Here is a 7,571-nt window from a genome sequence, read left to right as displayed (position 1 = left end):
TATAAGACCAGTTATGTTAATAAGGACACACATCGATTTTGTAAACACAAGGATAAATATAAAAGCTGCTAATAATTATAATTTAAGAACAGATCCAGAGGCCAATAAAGGCAAAACCAGAGTGTTGACTCATCTATGGTTTGGAACACTGGTATGTAGAAATTCTACAAATTCATATCATTGGCAATAAAGAAAGTAAGTCAAATATATTTAGTTATAACCTGGTAAATCTAATGTTATTGAGGGTTATGCCAAGAATGAGGAGAAATAAAAAATAATAATTCTAAGTGTATGGTGTCTTCAAAATGTTAGATGCAATATGTCAAAGCGCATGCAAAATAACCAAGTATATTATAGGTAAAACAACGATATCTAACCTACTGTTGAAAGAAGAATTAAATCTGAATTAAGTATATTTTTCTCTTAAAAGGCTACAAAGTAGAAGTAAACAATGTGATCAATATTTTTTAAAGAAATATTTAGCTATGCAGTATACCTGTTAAGGTTTTCACACAAAATACCAAGTAAACTATTGAACATACTTTATCCGTCATGAAAATATAAAAATCCACAGCTGAATTTTTAAATGGAATAAACAAGACATCATTCATCTTATTTTCACTTTGTGTTTACATGTGTTGGGGTCATTAACTGATTTAAACTGATTTAACAAAAAGTTAAGCTATAATATAATCTTGTAGGGACAGGATTTGAATCATTAACTACGAAGATGTCACCATATTTTCCCAAACATGGCTTACACCTTTCTTTTAGATTATATTGTGTTCATTCTAATACTTTTATATAACCAAGGCAAATGTGTGCTTGAATGAAGAAACATGTTACCTATATAAATAGGTTTTACAAATAAAAGTAAATATGTCAGCAGAGAAAAACACTTAAAACATAAATTCAGTAGTAGATTTCAAAAATAATGAACTGGATTTCCCCACCCAATAAAGAAGTAGATTTACCAAAACTGTTAAGACATTTATAAACATCTAGGTAGATTCATGTTTCAGCCATGAAAGGGGAAAGCAACAAAAACATTAGAAGCAGGTAGCCATGCAACTGACAATTCTGCAAATTCCTTTTCATAATTAATATTTATTGATTCCTTCTAGGTTAAAAGTATTCTGGATATCACTGAGGAAATAACAATGAAGGATATAACAATATCTGGATATGTGCTCAAAGCCCATGGGGACTCTGCTTTAAAAATGTGTCACACTGAGTCTGAAACTATCTATGAATGTCAGCATNCCAACTGTGAGATCATGACCTGAGCTGAAGTCAGACCCTCAACTGACTGAGCCACCCAGGTGCCCTGAGAAACGAACACTCTTAAAGATAGCATTTGTTTCAGGGAAAAACTTCAATAGCTTTGTTGACTATTGTGGGTTTCAAAATTCTAGACTTCCAGAAAATAATATTTCTCAACCAAGAAAAATTAACTGAGTTTATACCATAGCAAAAACCAGAATGTCAATAAATTACTAAAATAGTATAAATAGAGATAACAGAAAGATAAGGGAAAGATGACTATATTACATACGTAGATTTAGTAAAGCACATTTGTAACAAAACTCTTAAGGCAAAAGATAAAAATGATTTTTTTTTCTTCTGAGGAACATTTCATCTTTGGCTAAAATATCTGAACGTGAAACAAAGTGAGGATTTTCAAATATTTATATACTATACTCAAGTATTTCAGAAGAGATGAAGGTTGATCAATGTCTAAATTATCGCTAAAGTTTGAAGGAATGATCTGTATTTTTTAAAAGTCACAACTTTGTTAAAATACTTTATTTAGCGATGAAATAACATGTACATGTAGTTCTTATTCTGGGGCATGGTTAGCTCACTTTGAAGGCAGAGCTTTGTTGCACCCTTACCGGTTTCCTTGAGCTATTAGTGAGATCTCTGAACACCGGATGCTTGAGACTCCCATGTTCAGAGTAAGGGAGCTGCTATGTTTGGTTCAGGGCCCTCCAGCAGCTGTTTTCTTCCAAGCATTTCAGTTCACTTTGTACGTGAACAGCTATGTGTGTGGCCAGACAGTTATGGAAATGTCTATGCAGATTTTTAGTACTCTTCTGTTTGCTCTTCTCTCTTCAGACCCTGACACGCAAATTTTATCCGTCTTCAGATTCCCGAACTCCGGTAGATGTTTCTTCTGCCATTGAGATTAGTGGTCTATGCTAGGGTTCAAATTCCCTGTCCTGTTGTATGAAATAGTATATGAGGTAGGAAACCAGGGTGTATGTACCTCAGCTTATACGGTTTCCTATCAAATGGATCATAGACCTGGAATGTTCATTGTCTCAGGCCTGAAAACATTTGTTTTGTATATGTGTTTAGTGTTATCTTTATTTATGACATAGAGGAAGTCCTAATACCTACTTTCCATCATAGCAGGAACCAGAACTGTCCAAGTTTTTAAATTGTAAAAAAAAAAAAAAAAATCGCTTAGCATAACTCGGGCTTTCAGGCTTCATGCTTTTATACTTATAATGCTTTAATTCACACTCATCTTTGTCTATACCAAATTATCACTTGTCCTTAGCAAAATCCTCATATCCTTTGCCTCCTCTGATGCTTTTCATGATGACTCCATCTTATTTTATATGTGAATTCTTATATTTATTCTTTGTTGTACGACCTATTTTGCAGTAATAGCGTACTGCTTGTTGATATGACTTATACTATCTTATTGAATTAAAATAGATTTTTTGGACTCATCAGTTATGCTTATGGGGTTATGAGCTCTTCTTTTTATGGGAGAGAATTATGCTTTATATTTATCTTTCTCCTTTCTGTAGCTACAGAGGCATTATTCATATATTAACCCACTAAAATATTTAGTAATCTGTTTGAAATTTCATAAATTCTTGGACAACTGTATTTTCTGACCATATTTGTAAAAATTGATAAAACTGCATATTTAAAATCAGTGACCATTAGTTTCATAATTATCTAGTGTTTTTATTTCTCCACTATCATTAAGTATCCATTAGCGAATTTTTTTGAATTATAAAATGTTACCAATGAACATTTCTTACACCAAATATCCATATTTTTTAAGATCTAGAAATAGAAACTAAAGGAGGTTGAATCTCGTCAAAGACCACACAGCTACTTATTGTCAGAGCCATGGTTAGAACACTGATTTTCCAACTTGTAATTGAATACTTTTTGTACTAAACATCTATGGGACCTTCATAAATGATTTATGAAGAAATAGAATATTTTTAAAACCTAGTTCAAAGAAGGCACATAAATCACTGCACTTCAAATATTTGTAGATTTAAAGCAGAAAATCATTCACTGAGTTTTTTTGGAAATAATTATATAACAATTTATTAAACAGCCTCAAATTTGGGTTAGATACAAAACAAAAATAAAAATATTTTATTTTTTTCCCACTCATGCTCACTCTGCTACAAGTATTTTTGCTTCCTCGGAGCATATCTGACCAATATTTTAGGAAAATATGATTTTAGATGACCTGGTTATTACAGAAAAACTATTGATTCTACTTATAAACTCAAATCAAAATTAAATTTAGATATGATACCCTTCCCAAAATGGAGAATTGGTATGAGTAGGGAGTGTGGTCTTTTATTTTAGTCTCTCTCTCAGTTTCTTAGCTTTGAGAGGAGGGTACATTGTCTGCATTTGGCACATACATACGTATCTTTCTTTCTCATCTTCTAGGTCATTTGGGTTCATACAAGGATAGGGAGAAAAGAGGCTAGTGCCTCTTGGTTACATTAAACTTTTTCTGTTCTTTCTCTTCCCTTTGTGCAGAAGATAAGAAATGCTAACTCTTTTGAGAGGAGTGGATGAATGATTTTGGAATTTCCTACTGAAGTGTTCAACATCATGTTTCCTTGATATGGTCATTCTGGCTGATTTCATCTCTCCATCTACCACATCTTCCACCATCAATTCACTAAATCTCTTTCTATCCTCTTGAATGGCTTTACATCAGCAAGGTACAAAATGGGTATAACTTTAGGAAAATTCTGACGACTCAATAAAGTAATTGAGCTAGAATACCCACCATATAGAGAACTGTTTCTATAAATTTTCTTCAAAGTTAAAAATCAAGGTTTTAAGTAATAGTCAAAACTAAACAAAATGTTACAGTAATCTAAAAATACAAATTTCTTGAAAATTAAAAACCACAAATAAAAGTTATCCACAAGATGAGATCTGTGTACTTTTAGTCTTTTTAATTAAAATTTAACTTGAAATAAGACATTCTCTTTAAAACTCATGCTCAGTAGGGGCACCTGGGTCACTTGGTTAAGCGGTCAACTTCGGCTCAGGTCATGATCTCACAGTTCATGGGTTTGAGCCCCGCGTTGGGCTCTGTGCTGACAGCTCAGAGCCTGGAGCCTGCTTCGGATTCTTTGTCTCCCTCTCTATCTGACCCTCCCCTGCTCATGCTGTTTCTCTCTCTCTCTCTCAGAAATAAATAAATTATTTAAAAAACATTAAAAAATAAAAAACAAAAAATAAAACTCATGCTCACTCATTACAAAATATCATGATTGTCATAACTTATGTGTCCACAGTGACCAATTATCTTTCATATTTCCTGAAAGATTTCATGGGAACAATATGAAGCTGAATATTTGTGTAAATATAGTCTTCAAAGACTTGGTCTCTTTTGTCTTCACTTATCATACGTGTGGAAAAACCAGGACTATTCCTCACTCCTTGGAATATATTTATTTTTCTTTATTTTTTCTTTTGTAACTGCATTATTACTGCTTAATAATTAGTGACTGAGTCATATATTTTTTTCCTCTCCATAATGCCTGCTATACTGTGAAACCATTGTGGGTTCTTATTAAATAATTTGTTTATTTGAAAATGATAATCTAGCAATAGAAATCCTCTTGTGATTTGACACTATTTTGTGATTACAAGGAGAACTTTATATACTATATTACAGCAAATGGATATTGGAGATACCTGAAATGAAGTAGTTTGTTTCTTAAGAAATAATTTTCTACATCAGAAGGTCTATGTAAAGATCTCTTGAGCTGCTCACATCATATTTATTTTATACTTTGAAAATCTTTAAAAAACTGTGTGGGCTTTAGTTATCTCTATACTCTAATAATTTATATCTATCTATCTATCTATCTATCTATCTATCATCTATCTATCTCTCTATCTCTCTCTCTATCTCTCACTTATCAATCATATTCACTGTTCATCTATATAGCCAATGCAGATCTTTTCCTTGCGTATTATTCTTTAATTCTGCCACAGTCAGGATTTCCACCAGAGAATGGCAAACTGAATTTTGCATTTGGCTGAGCAGGAAATAAGCTGAGATCTTGGGAATCAACAAGACATTTTGAGAAACCCTAAAGAGTGAAGTATTACATGTATTTTAACAGTAAGGAAATACCATGGATCTATTCCTTGTTTTCTTCTGCCAGAGTCACAGACTTTGGAAATTTATATAGCTTCTGTATTTTTAAAAAATTTTTTATAGTTTATTTATTTTTGAGACAGAGACAGAGAGTGGGAGAGGCAGAGAGAGAGAGATACACAGAATCTGAAACAGGCTCCAGGCTCTGAACTGCGAGCACAGACCTGATGAGGGGCTCAAACCCACAAACCAGCGTGATCATGACCTGAGCTGAAGTCAGACGCCTAACCGACTGAGCCACCTAGGCGCGCCCCTATAGCTTCTGTATTAAGTGAAAAACAACATTGCTCTTGAAATGAGGAGATGATATACTTCTTTCTTTTATACCATGGACTATCTTCAATGATGTGAATAAGCTGGCTTTCACTGATTTTTTTTCTTTTGAACATTGAAGTTATTTCCCTCTTGAAGGATAATCTCTTAAGAAATATTTTAAACTGTATTTGTTAGGGAAAATGTATTTTATTATTGTTATTAAGGAAAAAAATGTATCCTTACTGATAAAAACCTCACCTTATCCAAAGACATTTAATATACAAAAATATTCAAAAGCCTGCTAGCAGTACAGATTACCATAAATTAGTAGATTTGAAAGAAGAAATACATTGATTTGATGCTTGCAAAAAGGCAATAGATTTATAGGAACTGAACAATTTGATGTTTATGCTTCTATGGTTTCTGCTCCTTGCAATTCTAAACATATTCAGCTATTATCACATAGCAATACATACTTATCGTTTTTATTATCATAATGTTTGGCATTTCAATAATGTTAAATGTTATAGACATATTTTCCTGATTTTATGTTAATAACAAAACAACCACCAATACAAATATGATAGAATATTTTAATTTGCATATACTGCATGATGAATCACAAGCCAAAATTGTGTTTTTTCTTATTACCTAAGAATTATAAGTCATGAGTCCCTAAAATAAGGGATAGATTGAGAGAGTATGAGCAGAAAATGTGGAAAGCAGAATTATGATTCTGTTTTGTAGGTTACAATAGAAATACAAAGTCGAAAAGCCCTGGACAAAGGATAATGAAACGATGTTCTGTTAATAACCAGTTCTGTGATATTTAAAAAGTAAATCATATTTCCTAAAGCTCAGTTTATTCAACTGTTAAAATGATAGCTTAAGGTTGAAAGAAATGAACATGCATGCCATTTCTAGAGATAAAATGTAATATGTAATAATTGCATGAAGTATAGCAGTGCAACCACAGTCAACCCTTNAAAAAAAAATCCAGAAAGTAAAAGTAGTAATGACAAGTAAATAATATGTATCTGATTATATGATATTCTTTTCTATCCTGTTAGGTTGTGTGTATATAAATACATATCTGATGTTAAAATTGATACCAAAACACTACTGACTTGTGTAAGACTTGCAGAACAATGAACATTTGTTGACAATGAATATAATTTGTTAACCTCAACTGATGTGAACTGAGTTATATTGAACTAGGAAATTTTGTTTTATTTTGTTTGTTCTATATTTTGTTTGGTTTTATTTTATTTATTTTTATGTTTTTATTTTCATTTTTTTGAGAGAGAGTGGGGGAGAGGGGCAGAGAGAGAAAATTCTAAGCAGGCTCCACCCTCAGCACAAGCCCCACATGAGGCTCAATCCTATGACCCTGGGATCATGGCCCAAGCCAAAATCAAGAATTGGATGCTCAACTCACTGGGCCACCCAGGTGCCCATCACTATTTTTTGTTTTTATCAGTGAGATTTCAGTTTTAAAATGTCACCTGGCATTTGAGCTCTGATGCAAGTCTTTCCTAAATGGTGACTAAAATGCACGTGAAGATGAAAACAGGTAAACTTGTGCAACAATACTGAAAATTAAGTCTGGTAATCAAGTTATTAACAAATGTGGAAGAAATGTTTATTTCCCAGAATGAATCACCTGGATTGGTAGATACTGTTGGGTCCCACCAATCCAACAAACAGCATCACAGGAAACACAAGTATGAATTCTTATTTTTACTTAATTTTTTAATGTTTTATTTATTTCTGAGAGACAGAGAGAGAGAGAGAGAGAGAGAGAGGCCATGAGCAGGGGAGGGTCAGAGAGAGAGGGAGATACAGAATCTGAAACAGGCTC

Source organism: Crocuta crocuta, unplaced genomic scaffold, assembly GCF_008692635.1.
Source record: "Crocuta crocuta isolate KB4526 unplaced genomic scaffold, BGI_CrCroc_1.0 scaffold709, whole genome shotgun sequence".
NCBI classification, from domain to species: domain Eukaryota; kingdom Metazoa; phylum Chordata; class Mammalia; order Carnivora; family Hyaenidae; genus Crocuta; species Crocuta crocuta.
The sequence above is the reverse complement of the archived record's forward strand: the minus strand, read 5'-3'. Positions refer to the sequence as shown.